Source organism: Ailuropoda melanoleuca, chromosome 14 (genome assembly GCF_002007445.2).
Source record: "Ailuropoda melanoleuca isolate Jingjing chromosome 14, ASM200744v2, whole genome shotgun sequence".
Classification (NCBI taxonomy): domain Eukaryota; kingdom Metazoa; phylum Chordata; class Mammalia; order Carnivora; family Ursidae; genus Ailuropoda; species Ailuropoda melanoleuca.
Window position 1 is genome coordinate 59,761,460 of NC_048231.1, and position 15,384 is coordinate 59,776,843.

General features: G+C 35.8%; 1 protein-coding gene across 2 annotated transcripts in view; it reads left to right on the forward strand.

Moving 5' to 3' along the window:
* The first annotated feature begins 348 nt into the window (after positions 1-348).
* Positions 349-15,384, forward strand: part of RBBP8 (RB binding protein 8, endonuclease) — a 111,236-nt gene continuing 96,200 nt past the window's right edge. The window contains exon 1 of one of the 2 annotated variants that reach the window (XM_019796416.2): positions 349-494. The gene's annotated coding sequence lies outside the window, so the exon portion shown is untranslated. The remainder of the gene's footprint in view (positions 495-15,384) is intronic. The other variant, XM_034642703.1, reaches the window with a different exon arrangement.

A 15,384-nucleotide genomic window follows, 5' to 3' on the forward strand; every position in this document is an offset into this window, starting at 1 on the left:
TATGCCTGACATAGATCTATCCCTCCCACTAAAACGCTGAATTATTTTCCTGGAGGCTACAACATTCTGAGTAGTTTGTTGGGAGTTGATGGGAGGTGGGGATAACTCACCCATACAAGCTTGCAGAGCTGAGCCGCTGCAGCTTGTTGGGCTAGCCTTTGATGCAGACTGGTTGGACAGGTTCTGGATCTACAGAAGAACCGGTTTAACTGGCCTGTTATGCCAACATATTCTGGTTTGATTCCATGTTCCACAGACGGTAGAAACCTGCCCAGCCAGTTAAATGAAAAGCATATTAGGTTATCCACTGCACACTGTATATAGCTTAGATGCAGCAGGACTCTTCCACATAGCAGTAGTGTCTAGCAAACTCTAGCGTGGTCCAGAAAGGTGGCTTCCTCTGATTTACCATTTAAGTTCATAGCTTCAGAAGTCAGAAGTGAAACACCTTGTGCTTTTGACCCAGAGCAGAGGTCTTCTAAATAAATTGAAGGGTAAGTTAATATGTTTTTTATATTCCTCAATTTTCTATGCACTTTTGGAAGGTTAAATTAAGACATGATGTTTAAACAGATATCTATTTTTAACATGATAATACCTGGATTATACCTTTTCTGTAAAGTTGGCTAGATATTGTGTTATAATACTTACACTTAAGTTCATTGATTTGTTTAGATAAAGATTATTTGGTATATAACATACTATACTTTTGCTACACTTTTTTGTGAGTTGGGCATGGTTATAGTCATGAAGAAAGGCTGGGTTGAATAATTTTGCTAAATATATTTCACCTGTTAATGAGTCATCTTAAGCCATCTACTTCTTTGATAATATACTATTACGTTTTATAGGCTGTTGCTATATGGTAATAATTTTATATGGTAAATCTAATTGTGAATATGATAATAATTGCCTTTTTAAGGCATAAAAAAATAGTGTCGGCCGGCCTGGTGATCCTAAGTACATTACAGGAACAATTCACAGTAAGAATTGAGGAGTGCGAAAAACAAAGATTGTGGAATCTGGTAACTGATTAACTATTGGAGCTCAAAAGTACTTGCTGAGTTGAATAGAAAGGAATGAAGACAGGTTTTGTCATGCCTATTAGGTCTGAAAAACTTTTTAAGTTAAAGAATATTTGGATCTTCCTTTATATTATATTTTAAAATAATTCTTTTACCTCTCTTTCATTGATGAAATTAATTTAAGTAGTTTGTATCATCTAAAATCAAAGTCACCAATCCCTTTTTATTTAATTTAGTTACCAAACTACCTCCTTAGTTATTAATATTGGATTGAATTGAATGCACATATCTTCCTTGCATTCAATTAACATAGCAGCTGACATATGAATTTATCTGGGAATTATAAAAACTTTTTTAAACAGAATTATACTGAATATTTTCCTGTCAAGAGCTATCTGTAGGTCACTTTAATATGACTTTGTCTTAAACTGAGCAAGACTGATGCATCTTTTTCATTGTCCCTCGGGTCCTCACTTTGTCATGATTTTCAAACTCAAAGACTCTAAGAGTTTCTTAGGGTGTTATTAAAGAATTTTTTTTTTTAAGTGAGAAATAATGTTCAGATGAGATATCGTTTTTTTGCAGGGAAGATTTGAATGCTTTTCAGTCCTACTCCAAGGCAATTCTGCACAAAACTTCTGAAAATTCAGCTAAACTTCTAAAAAGCTGTGTAATGTTTAATCTGTATAAGGAATATGCTGATTCAGCAAACTGAAATTAATTTTATTCAGCAAAAACTGTATTCTATTTTGGGGGGAATATGGATCAAAATTTTTTGTCGGTTGAATGCTTCTCTTTTCAACTGGTTTTCAGGCAAGATATAGATACATGTCATTAGAGTATACATTTAGTGTTTCTGATAAATATGTTATACATATTAATTTAAAATTTTATCAACTACACTGTGTTTAAAATACAGGACTTACTGTTTAAAGATAAACTTAAGTGGGTATTCCAGTTTATTTAGTGTGCATTTTTTATGTTCATGGCTTGGAGGAAAGCTATTTAGAAACTAGATATATATTTCATATATAATCTACGGGTAAAATTTCAAGCCTAACTGCACTTTGGAAAAGGATTGTACAGCTTTCATATAATAGAATTTTCAGTTTCAAATATATGAAACTTCTATTAAATACGACCTTTATGTATTTCCTGTAAATTGACCCCTTTAAAATACTGATGCATTGTGATGTTTGATTAAAATTAAGGACATGTGGATTTATAAATCAAATTAGGGAAGCTGTAAGTGTATGTGTGTGCACTTTATATAGTCCTATATTATCTCAGGGCCTGGATCAAAAAGTATTCTACTCATCTAAAAATCTCTTTATTCTTTATGTGGTGCCTGGGTGGCTCAGTCATTAAGTGTCTGACTCTGGCTCAGGGTGTGATACCAGAGTCCTGGGATTCAAGCCCCACATCAGGCTCCCTGCTCCTCTGGGAGCCTGCTTCTTCCTCTCCCACTCCCCCTGCTTGTGTTCCCTCTCTCACTGGCTGTCTCTCTCTGTCAAATAAATAAATAAAATCTTTTTTAAAAAAATCTCTTTATTCTTTAAAATAAGTCGGGGATACATTCCTTTGTCCTTATTCCTAGCCACTCAGTTTCACACAATGACTCTTTTTGTCAACAATGCTAGCTTTCTTAACAACTGCAACCTCTTTCCTTCCTGAATTCTTCATATGTTTCCTACAAAAAGCACTTAGAATCATGAAATTTTTAAGTTTGAAGAACGTTTAAAGAGTAACTAATGCAGAGGCACCTGGGTGGCTTAGTCGGTTAAGTGTCTGACTCTTGATCTCAGCTCAGGTCTTGATCTTAGAGTCGTGAGTTCAAGCCCTGTGTTGGGCTCCTCACCGGGCCAGAAGCCTACTTGAAAATAAATAAATAATGCATCCAACTCCTCATTTTTCAGTTGAATAAAAAGCCAAAGGTAGAGCTGGGGGGCGCCTGGGTGGCTCAGTAGTTGAGCATCTGCCTCTGGCTCGGGGCGTGGTCCCGACGTTCTGGGATCGAGCCCCGTATCAGGCTCCTCTGCTGGGAGCCTGCTTCTTCCCCTCCCACTCCCCCTGCTTGTGTTCCCTCTCTCACTGGCTGTCTCTCTCTCTGTCAAATAAATAAACAAAATCTTAAAAAAAAAAAAAAAAAAGGTAGAGCTGGGACCAGAACATCCCAGTTTCCTGAATGCCAGCCCAGACTGATAATTTTTCACTATCCTACATTGAGTCATCTGAATATTACATGAAATCTAATCTACATTTTCTAAAAGAATTGTAAAAAGGTAAGATTGTTATGAGTCTCTGCTGATTCATAAACAATAAAAATGTTTATTTTCTTAGTACATATGTATGTGTATGTATATATATAGTGTGTGTGTGTGTGTGTGTGTATATTGTATTAGGTACTCTATTCTGGATATAGTTTAGGATATAGTTTAGGATTTGCCTAAGAAGTTAGTACTTCTAAAATTTGGTTAGGGGGCACCTAGGTGGCTCAGTCGGTTAAGCATCTGCCTTCCGCTCAGGTCATGATCTCAGGGTCCTGGGACTGAGCCCCACATCAGGCTCTCTGCTCAGTGGTGAGTCTGCTTCTTCCTCTCCCTCTCCCTCCGTGATCTCTCTGGCTCTCACTCTATATCAAATAAATAAATAAAATCTATAAAATTAAATTAAATTAAATTAAATTTGGTTAGAATTGGCAGGAAAATCAATAAGGTTATAAAGACCAGAATTGCAGGATTCAAAACCCATTTTAGAGGTAATAGAACCTGCTTTTTAAGGGGTAAGATTCTTAATACAGTGCTTTGCACACTTGTTTTAAGTGTTTTTAACTTGAGGACTTCCAAAGAAATGGGACCACAAGAAAGCCTGAGAATTGAAGGCTCCAAAATTCCAATTCTGATTCCTAGAACTAAATGTCAATTCTCCTAAGCCCCTTATTTTTTCACAGGTAAACTTCTACCTGAGGGATGCTTCTTAACTTTGGTAAATTTAGTTCAGTCCAAGTGGACTCTAAGAAATAATCACTTCATATGTTTCTCATTGTTACAATCAAGAGAAAAGGTAGTATACTGGAAAACATATGAGCTTTTGAGTCAAACTAAGATGGATTTTAATACTGGCTGTTACAAATTAGTTTACCCTTGGGAATCATTTAACTCTGAATTCTCTTTCCTCCATCTGTAAGTTAAGGAAGCTAATACCATTCTCTCAGTTTTTGGAAGGATTAAATGCGATCCTGTGCCTAAAACACCTAGCATAGCTACTAGAACACGGTAGGTGCAACAAATGTCATTAACCTTCACACCTCTTTAAAAGAATACATAATCAATTCCGATAAATGGCTTAACTAAGAGAAGTCAAAACTTAGCTTGGAATATACATTTGTTTTTGTCAGAGAGATAAAAACTAAATTAGCAATCTCAGAAGATGTCAAGGAGGAAGGCCTTTCTCTGCCCTATGGTCCTTCTAGCTGGACTCAGAATCATTTGACATGAGACAGATTAACAAGGGAAAATCAAACTTAGGGTGTTCGGGGAAGCCACATGGACATGAAATTCCAAAGACAATAAGGCAACATGAAGTTTATATGAGCAAGGAGAGGGGTAGGGTCTGAGGATACAAAGGGGAGGAAGACCATTAGCAAGAAGGTGAAAGGAGGTGTTTGGAAAAATAAAGGTTGCCTTATTATGCAGATAGGTTCCTTAGGTAGAGGAGAGTCTCTTTTTTTTTGTCTTTTTTTTTAAGTAGGCTCCTCACCCAATGTGGGGCTTGAAATCACAACCTTGAGATTAAAAATTGCATGCTCTATTGACTGAGCCAGCCAGGAACCGCTAAAATTTCAAATTTCAATCATCTATACCAAAGGAAGGAACTGTAGCATGGGCAGTACAAATTATACCTTACTTGTGCCTCATATCTAGGTTTTTCAAAGACATTTCATATCTAATTGTATCTATTATTTTATATGACATCAGATTAGTGGGCCAAAGATTTCTATATGCTCTAAGGCTTGTGTTCTTTCTAGTACTAATTGAATTATTTTTTCAGGGTTCTAGAATATGTTTGCTCCTCCAAAAGATTCTCTTCCAAATTAAATTTATTGTAGGTCAATCAATATTAAATTATATTTAATTCTCTTGATAATAAATAATGATAGATTGAGTCTAAAATGTGTTGGGTGTAAGAAGGATAGAATAGGATTTCACATTTCCTAAAAGTAATACTAAACAGGTGATACATTGATTAAAAGATGAAATCAATGAGCAAAGTTTACATGTGAGATATTATGAAATGTTATATCATGGGTCAAAAGGGAGTTCAGAATAGTGTGACATAACATTCTAAGAGCTTGCCTAACTAAATTTGGGTCAAGGGGGTACCTAGTTGGCTCAGTTGGAAGAGCATGTAATTCTTGATCTTGGGGTCATGAGTTTAAGCCTCATGCTGGGTGTAGAGATTACTAAAAAAAACAAAAAACAAAACCCGTTAAAGATAAATAAATAAATAAGTAAAGTTGGGTTGATGGCACATCTTCCAGTGTGTAAATAAAAAGCAGGAAATAGATATGAATTGATATTAGAACCAACAAATAGATCAACTTATAACACAAACTGATCTTAGTGAGCTCTTGCAATCAACTTTAATTTCCTGAGAGATTTTTTTTAAAGACTTATTTATTTATTTGAGAGAAAGAGAGAGCGCGTGCATGGCTGGGCATGAGCAGTGGGAAGGGGAAGAAGGAAAGAATGCCAAGCAGACTCCCTGTTAAGCATGGAGCCAGACATGGGGCTCGATCTCATGACCCTGAGATCAGGGCGCCAAGATCACAACCTGAGACAAAACCAAGAGTCAGACACTTAGCAACTGTGCCAGTCAGGAGCCCAAAATTATTTTTCTCTTAAAGTGAAAAGCTTGTATGTAGATGGTACACCTAAAGACAAACATACCACTACACCAATGTAGCTCACTAATTATATAATATTCTTATTAAAACTATTTTATTAGATATATAAACAATTTAGCTTTATTTGACTACTCATTAAATTAGTATTCAATTTGCATATTTTTTAATGCATTTAGAGTGGATATTACTATAAATAATTGAAAAGAAGGCAGGGAGTAACATAAACTTAAAATATATTTTTAAAATATTTCTTTATAAGGGCACCTGGCTGGCTCAGTCAGTAGAGAATGCAACTCTTAATCTTGGGGTCAAAAGTTCAAGCCCCACATTGGGCATAGAGCTTACTTAAAAAAAAAAAAAGAAGAAGAAGAGGAAGAAGGAGGAGGAGAAGAAGAATTTTTTAAAATTTCTGCATAAAATAGCTAATTTCGATAAATCGGCACTAACAACCAAATTTGCTATGGATCAAAGACTAACTAGGAAATAGAAAATGCTATAGCTCATCCTTAAAGACATACAGACTTAAAAGTAATCAAAAAACTATTGCCTTAGAAGTTATGTACTACTGACAAAGTGAAAATATAACTTGCATGGCAAATTTTTAGTTTCAAAGTTCTATCTTAAGTCTATTCCCTTGAAGGTTCTTTGCCTATCGTTACTATAATGATTTAGATTAGGAGTGAGAAACACTTCCCTCCAACATGAAAACATTTTAAATCTAATGAATTTCTAAATGAAACTTGAAACATTAAGAAATACGACATCAGTAACTTTATGTAGCTCGCCGTACTACATATACAGACATGGCACAGTATTACAGAATTCTCTGATGTGGGTCTTCATAAAAAATTTACATTTAACATATACAGGTCTAAATTTGGAGGGCAAGGTCTCCTAACTAAAAGTATATGGTAAAATCTCGGTCACATCTTTAAAAATATTAATATTGTAACCAATATTCAATAATATAATAATTACTGAGTGGTAAATGCCATCTACATAGCATTTTAGTGAGCTGTAAAATTCTGCTCTAGTCACTTTTCAAGCAATTGTTTAACAAAACTTAAAACAAACACATGTTGCTTGGTCTAAGTATACTATTTTTTAACTACAATACTGAACTACCACTGGGACCTGGCTACAGGCCATTCAGCATGCAAACCTGTCAGTTCATTCCAGCATGACTTTATCAGTCTCTTTTCCCACAGCTTTACTTGTTAAGATGTGAGTGTTTACATCTTTGAGATGAATGGCGTGTTGTTCTAGTTCCACCAATAAGTGTAAATTAAACACATCTAGCATAAATTAAATTGTCAGCAGTTTTGGTACCATAACAAACCACATGTTTATATTAACGTTAAAGGAAGTAAGTAATACCAAATCAAATTTCTATAGAGGAAGAGCACAGTGATCTGAAATTAAAATTGGGTTATCTTTTTAATCTGACTGCCCAGTCTGTGGTTTATTAGCTCAATTTATTAGAACATGTGATTAATGGTATCCTGATACTAATTCAGTTCCTGTGGAGTAAATTGGCTTTCATTTATTCCACAGTCACAGATTATCCTCAGCAGCATTATCACTGTAATAACGTATCAGCGCTTCTCAAAGTGTAGTCTGTGGAGTATCTGACTCATCTGGAGGATGCTTATTAAAAATGCAGATTGCTGGGGGCGCCTGGGTAGCGCAGGCGTTAAGCGTCTGCCTTCGGCTCAGGGCGTGATCCCGGCATTCCGGGATCGAGTCCCACATCGGGCTCCTCCGCTGGCAGCTTGCTTCTTCCTCTCCCACTCCCCTGCTGTGTTCCCTCTCTCGCTGGCTGTCTCTCTGTCACATAAATAAATAAAATCTTAAAAAAAAAATATGCAGATTGCTGGGGCGCCTGGTTGGCACAGCGGTTGAGCGTCTGCCTTCGGCTCAGGGCGTGATCCCGGTGTTGTGGGATGGAGACCCACATCAGGCTCCTCTGCTATGAGCCTGCTTCTTCCTCTCCCACTCCCCCTGCTTGTGTTCCCTCTCTTGCTGGCTGTCTCTATCTCTGTCAAATAAATAAATAAAATCTTGGAAAAAAAATAAATAAAATAAATAAATAAAAATGCAGATTGCTAAACTCCATTCTAGACATATCACATTAGAATCTCTGGTGGGTAAATCCTATGACTACATATTTACATATTTTCCAGATTATTCTAATGTCCAATAAAGTTTGAAAAGTGGCAAGAAAAGATTCTCTTGCCTATAAGAGACTGAGTAGGAGTGTATAAGTTCCTTCAAATCAAACTGTTATCACTATCAGAAAAACAGTGTCAAATGCATGAGATCAGTCAGTCTTGGGTCATACTAATATACTTAAAAATTACTGCATACAATTCATCTGACTGTCCCACCCACAAATGCAAACTTTCAAAAGTTAAATTTTCTTTTTTTTTTTTTTAAGTAATTTCTATGCCTAACATGGGGCTTGAACTCACAACCCCAAGATCAAGAGTCACATGCTCTACCAACTGAGCCGGAAGGTACCCCCAAAAGCTAAATTTTCTATTAATAACTTAAAAATAGTGAAATGCACGGGGCACCTGGGAAGCTCGGTTGGTTAAGCCCTCCAACTCTTGATTTCGACTAAGGTCATGATCTCAGGGTCCAGAGACTGAGCCCCGCCTCAGACTCCATGCTCCATGGGGAGTCTGCTTGAGATTCAATCTCTCTCTCTCTCTCTCTCCCCCTGTGCCTCCCTCTTGCATGCACTCTGTCTCTCTCTACAATAAATAAATAAATCTTTAAAAATAAAAAATAGTGAAATGGAGATCTTTTTTTTTCTTTTTTTTTAAAGTAGGCTCTACATCCAACATGGGGCTTGAACTCACAACCCTGAGATCAAGAGTCACATGCTTTACCAACTGAGGCAGCCAGGCATCCCTGAAATGGAAATCCGATGTTTAACCTTTAACTCTTAGTGTGGGTTCTCCATGGAAAACAGAGCCTGAGTCCTCCAGATTATATGCAAATTCTCTATTTGAGAAGTCATCCCTGGGAACAAGAACTGGGGTTTAGAAGAAAATGGGGAGGGAGGGAAAGGCACTCTGGAGTGCTTCCTTCAATACATGCAAATGGGGCTCAATCCCAGGACCCTTAGGAGCCATAAAGCTGCCTTAGGTTTGCCTGCCACAAGATGAGAGAGAAGCATTTATCCACCAGTTCTGACTTCTGTCAGTTAAGGATTGCCTCATAAGGTTGCTAATTTCCTCACACTTTCAGGGGGTGCTTCTGTTTCCAAAGGCCTCAGAGAAGCCCCCAGGCAGAAAACCAGGTGACGGGCTGTCAGGTTTCACCTTCATGAATCCAGCTGTCACTGGAATGGCTAAAGCAAGCAGGGTCCAAGAGGTGTCCAGTACCTCACTATTATAGGACAAATAGGATCAAACTGCTTTTTCCTTAATTGACCAATATAATTTTAACTAATACACTATGCAACTAAAACAGATTTTCTGAGAAATGAGTAAAGCAATTTCAAATGGCAAGTGAGGAACTTTAGCTTATTTTTGTCTGATGTATTTGATCCATTCCCACAAAACCTGAGATGCAGTGAAACTTGATCTTTTGTGAGAAAGGTATTTTCTAATAAACTACATTTCATTTCCTGAATTTGGCTGCTAATTTTTAAAGGGCCAGACAGCACCAAATGAACATTTAGGATGTACTCTGTAAATAGTTTTATGCCCAGTATTGATCCAAAGGCTTTATTGTGTAGTTTACATTGCTAAAATTATAGTAAAAATAGATTGACTACATTGGACCCTCGAGTAACACTTCTCATTATAGCGAAACACAGAATTTTGAATAGTACAAGTTTGTGTTGGACTATGTCCAAGAGGATCTGGTTACAAGAACTAATTCATTATAACCTTTATGTGATCTTGGAGCATGGCTCTGAAGAATACATTAGAGGAAGGCTCTAGTCAAGTAGATTAAAAACAGAAAACTGAAACAGCCAGTTATGTGCTTTACTTAAGTAAATATCATATTTGTTGCATAATTATAAAAACTTAGAGAAAATGAGGAAGAAATAGGTATAAATAAAAAAGAAATCTAATTAAAAGCATATCATCTTTTTGTTTAACTTGAATTATGTTAAAATCAAATATCTGTTTAAAAATAACTCTCTCTTAGTGGTTAAATTAGCTAACAAATTCATAAGGGTGAAATAGAAAAATTGGACTGAAAAGGGCATAGAAATTTTAAAAAGTGAGGACACATACTGTTGTACAAAGGCCATTAAGAAGAGATACTATTTTCAGAAGGAGTTATCAAATATACTCAGATCTTTACTAAATTAGCTCAGATCACAATCAACTTGATACCAACACCCCCTTGCACCTGAAGCTGAGTAGATCATAAATCTCTGTTAGATAAATAATTTCTTACAACCACAAATTTCTAAAATACATGAAGAAATTAGTTTCTCCTTTTTATGCAGTTTTACAGTTGGGCTAGATGATTTTTAAAGTCCCTTGGAATATAACAGAAATAACACCAATATAATAATTCTACCTGACTTATTTAAACTTGATTACATGAATCAAGTAAGATATGTAAAAGCACTTAAGTTGTAATTTACTCCCTTCTATAATTATAAATGTCTCAATTTTCATAGCAATTCAATAATTTCACTATAATTACATAACTAGCAATTGAAGAGATCTCTGATAAGCTGTACTTCTTAAATCTATCTACTATTAACCACAGTTTCTTACACTGTTTGGATATACTTATAATCATTCAATCCTGTCAACAATCTTGTATGCAAAATATCCAAGGTATATATTATCTTTATATCACTGATAAACAACTGAAGCACAGAGAAATTAAATTACTTGCTCAGTAGGATTATTACTAAAAATTAAAATTCATTCAACAAATTAGGTGGAGGTACTGCTGATTTCCCACTGTGAACCTATACAAATATATTATTACATACTTAAGTTTGCAGAACTCACGATGATTCCCCATAGCAGAACCTTTGCACATGCCTTCTGTCTGGAAAGCCTTCTACCACTCTGCTCCCAATAGGCAAGTTGCTTCAAACTTCTATGAAGCCTTCCTTAAGAAATTTCACATATAGGGGTGCCTGGGTGCTTCAGTCGGTTAAGTGTCTGCCTTCAGCTCAAGTCATGATCTCAGGGTCCTCGGATGGAGCCCCCCGCTCAGTGGGAAGTCTGCTTTTCCCTCTGCACCTCTCCCTGCTTGTGCTCTCTTTCTCTGTTAAATAAATAAATAAAATCTTTAAAAAAAAAAAAGAAATTTCACATATATTATTTTCATTCTTATAATTCCTTTGGACACAGTATGTATCAGTATTCTCATTTTTCAGTTGGGGAAATAAGATTTGTCTAGGAAACATGCAGATTATCAGAGATAGGGCTAGAGCTTAAATCTTAAATCCTGGGTCCTGTCTCCAGCTCAGGACTTGCATAATATTTCAGGCCAGGAATATGTCTATATGCTATCATTGATGTAGAACATAGTCAAGAGTTTTGGAGCACTCCCTGCTCTGGTCCCTTCTGAGATAACAACATAATTCAAGACCCCTCCATCAATTTAATTTTAAACTTACAACATGGAAGAAGCTAAAACTTAGGGCTGAGAAAGCTAGTACAAACACTTTTGCTAGTTTCATTAAAAGTCAATTTATATTCATCTCTCAAATGTCCACCACTATAAGACATGTAAAAGAACGTATGTGCCATAATTTCTAAGTACAATCATTAATGCAAAAAGTCTACAAAATGAACTGAGATTGGTTCATATAGTAGGTACTTCACTCCAACCCTGAGTGAGAGAGCCCAATTTATTTTCCTTTTCTAAATTTTGAGACTTACATTGCTATCAAATTTTAAAGTCCTTTTAGTGATCTCGTGTAAGTTTTTGGAAGTAAGTAGAAAATGTACCGGGACTGCAAATTAGCCTGTAGGTAATTTTTTTGGTAGGTAAAATTATTGATCAAAATTCAGAAACTTTATTTGGTTATTTTCTCAAAAACAGTTTCTAAGTTAAAAAAATAGAAAAGCACAGAATAAGCTTTATGTAGATGTTATTATTCAAAAATAGCATCGTGTACTAAAAAGAGCATAGATATAGGATCTATAGCCAGAAAACTGGGTTTGGAGTCTTGGGTCAATTTACCTACTAGTTTGTACATGTAGTGTTAGTCAAACCACCTAATTTCTCAACCTGTGTGAAAAGATGAAAACTGTAACTGTTCTACCTTTAAGACACAGTGATTTTTAGATTCAAAGAGAAGATATGTAGGAAAGGTACTTTGTATTTTACTATAGCTAATTGTTTTTTTTTTTAAGATTTTATTTATTTATTCAACAGAGATAGAGATAGCCAGCGAGAGAGGGAACACAAGCAGGGGGAGTGGGAGAGGAAGAAGCAGGCTCACAGCAAAAGAGCCCGATGTGGGGCTCGATCCCATAACGCCGGGATCACGCCCTGAGCCGAAGGCAGACGCTTAACCGCTGTGCCACCCAGGCGCCCCAACTATAGCTAATTGTTTTGAATCCATTTCCTATCAGTATTAAACAAACCACTTCTCAACTCATAGGGAATTTCAGAGTAGCATCAATTAAGTAAAAAAGTACAATCCTTTTAGGGCTTATATTATCTATACCAAAATATTCTTTAAAAATAATTTAGATTGGTCTGTACATAGTTGTGAAGGAAATACTCTTGACTACAAACAGTCATTTAAATCTTCCCTTTTTTATTAGTGTATATTTCAAATACCTTAAAGCTTCTGACCATATGATTTATCACCCAAACCAGCACATTTTTTGAGAGTAAACAGGAGCCCTATTAATAATTAAACCAGAACAATAGATATTAACCAGACCTGTTGCTGGTAAGCCAGGGGATATGGTCACTTTAGATATGAAGCATATTAGGTTTGTCTTAGAATTCTAAATAATCCACAAAAATAGTCACCAAGGGGTGAAGTGAATTAAAACATAATTTAATTTCTAATACTTCTGACTATAACTTAAGTAAAATTGACTAAGTATTGGCCAAAAATGAAGGTCTCCTATAAAGAACTAAATTTTGAATGTAAAACATTTTTGGAAAGGTAACTATCAAAGCTTCCTTAACCTTAGACTGACATATGGATTAGGAAAAGCAAAAGGCTGGTATTTTAAGCAAAGTCTGTTTTTCTCAAACATAGTTAGAAAAAAGAAAAATTGAGAAACAAAGTCTGCCAGTGTGTTTGTAAACACATCTGTAATTTGTGAGGCATGAGTACATTAAAGATCACAACTATTTGTCAGGATTGAATAAATTCATCAATTCACAGATGGGAAAAATAGAATGTAAGATGTGAATTATTTTTTTAAAAGTGGACAAATCAATGAATATTAAATGTGTTAGCTCTTGTGAACCTACTAAGGAATGCTTTAATTAATAGAGTCCAACTGTCAGTGACTTATTCCTACAATTAATCCTGCATAATACTTCCCATTTATATTACTGTACATAAATATTGTTCCCACAGCTTCCATCATGGTAGCATTACACACATATATACAGAATGCAAGTACAGTACTAGATTTACTGGATAAAAGGTCAATATTAGTTTTACAAGATTCTCAAAATAAAATCCATTTTTCTATTCTACAGTCTTAGTGATCACTCTTAAATTCTTTTTCATCTCCACAGCAGTTAAGCTTTGAAGTTCTTATAAATGCCAGTGTTAGGAGATAAGACATAAGGGCTAACTAACAAAATTCCTGGGCTTCATAGACCTATATGCATAGGTATGAAAGATTGCCAAGCAGCCACTGTATTATAAAATGGTTGACCTGGAAGAAAAGAAGCCCCTTTCCATTCACAATAAATCATTTTGCAGTAACAGATCATTAGCATTCTTGATCAGCCTGCCATCAATTTAAATCTAAGCAACTAACCAAGTATAGAGCATACTGTGTAGTGTATAGAAATCTTTATCAAATATAAAGAGATAGTTCCCAAATTGGACAAATTATATATCTTTTTTTTTTTTTAAAGATTTTATTTATTTATTTGACAGAGAGAGACAGCGTGAGAGAGGGAACACAAGCAGGGGGAGTGGGAGAGGAAGAAGCAGGCTCATAGCTGAAGAGCCTGATGTGGGGCTAGATTCCATAACGCCGGGATCACGCCCTGAGCCGAAGGCAGACGCTTAACCGCTGTGCCACCCAGGCGCCCCGACAAATTATATATCTTAATAAAACTTCGCCCATTACTGACGTGAAATGAAGTAGCTAAGTGAATGACCATTTAAGACTGCCAAAATAAAAGCTGTAATACTGATATCCTTTGTAGAATGTTAAATACATTTCTTAAAACAATTATAAAACTGCTCAACCCAACTAGAATCTTGCCACCATCAATTCAAATCATAAAACATTTTGGCACTTGGGGCAAGATCACCAACTGATACGTACTCTTACCCTAAACAACACTTAGTAATTACTGTAAACAACTTAAAAAACTAAATCAAGTGTTCAAGTTGACACAAATGCTGACAGTTAACATAATTTTCTTTTGTCTCAAAACTTCTTTTCCCTCTTATTTCTCAAACAGCCTTTTGTCTTATTCTTAAAATAGTTCTGACTATAGACAGCTCACCCTAGTTTACTAGTATTGTGTGTTCATATTACTGGACAATATTATGTAAATAATCATAACGGGTTTAATCACTTTTAAATTTTTTGCCTGAGGATACAGGCCTTCAATGCTGGGTGGGAGGAGAGGAATGGGATGATGTGGGGAGTGGGAAAGAGATGAGAAATGCCCAGCACAAACAGCAGAAATAGCCTAGTCTAGGAATCAGTTATCTGTGTCCTAGTCCTAGCTCCATCCTGGTTTTTCAGGTAAACCATGTAACCTCACTTGTTCATTTGACTTTCATTTGTTCATTATAAATGCTATGCTAGGCCTGTGCTGCCCAATATGGTAATCACTAGTCACGTGGCTTTGAGCACTTGAAACACAGCTGATCCAAATTGAGTTGTGCTGTACTCATGAATAATTTTTTATATTGATTACATTTAGACAATGGAGAGCCACTGAAGGGTTTCAAGCAAGGAAATGCCAGGATCAGAAATAATGGTTTAGATTTCTGGCAGCTGTGTAGAGACTTCATTAAGGCAATGAAGACTGGAAGCAAGGAGTCTGTAGTCTCTATAACAAATATCAGGGCCTACACAAAGACATAAAGGAATGGAAAGGAAAGTGCTAATTCAAAACTATTATTCAGGAGATAACACCAATATAATACAGTGATTCACTTGTCCTGACTCCATGGAAAAGGATTTGATTTTATTCTAAAGTGATGGGAAGATCCTGGAATGTTTTTAGCAGGGCAGCATCTTGTTCTGACTTTGGTTTTTTTTTTTTAATTTTTTAAAAAGATTTTAT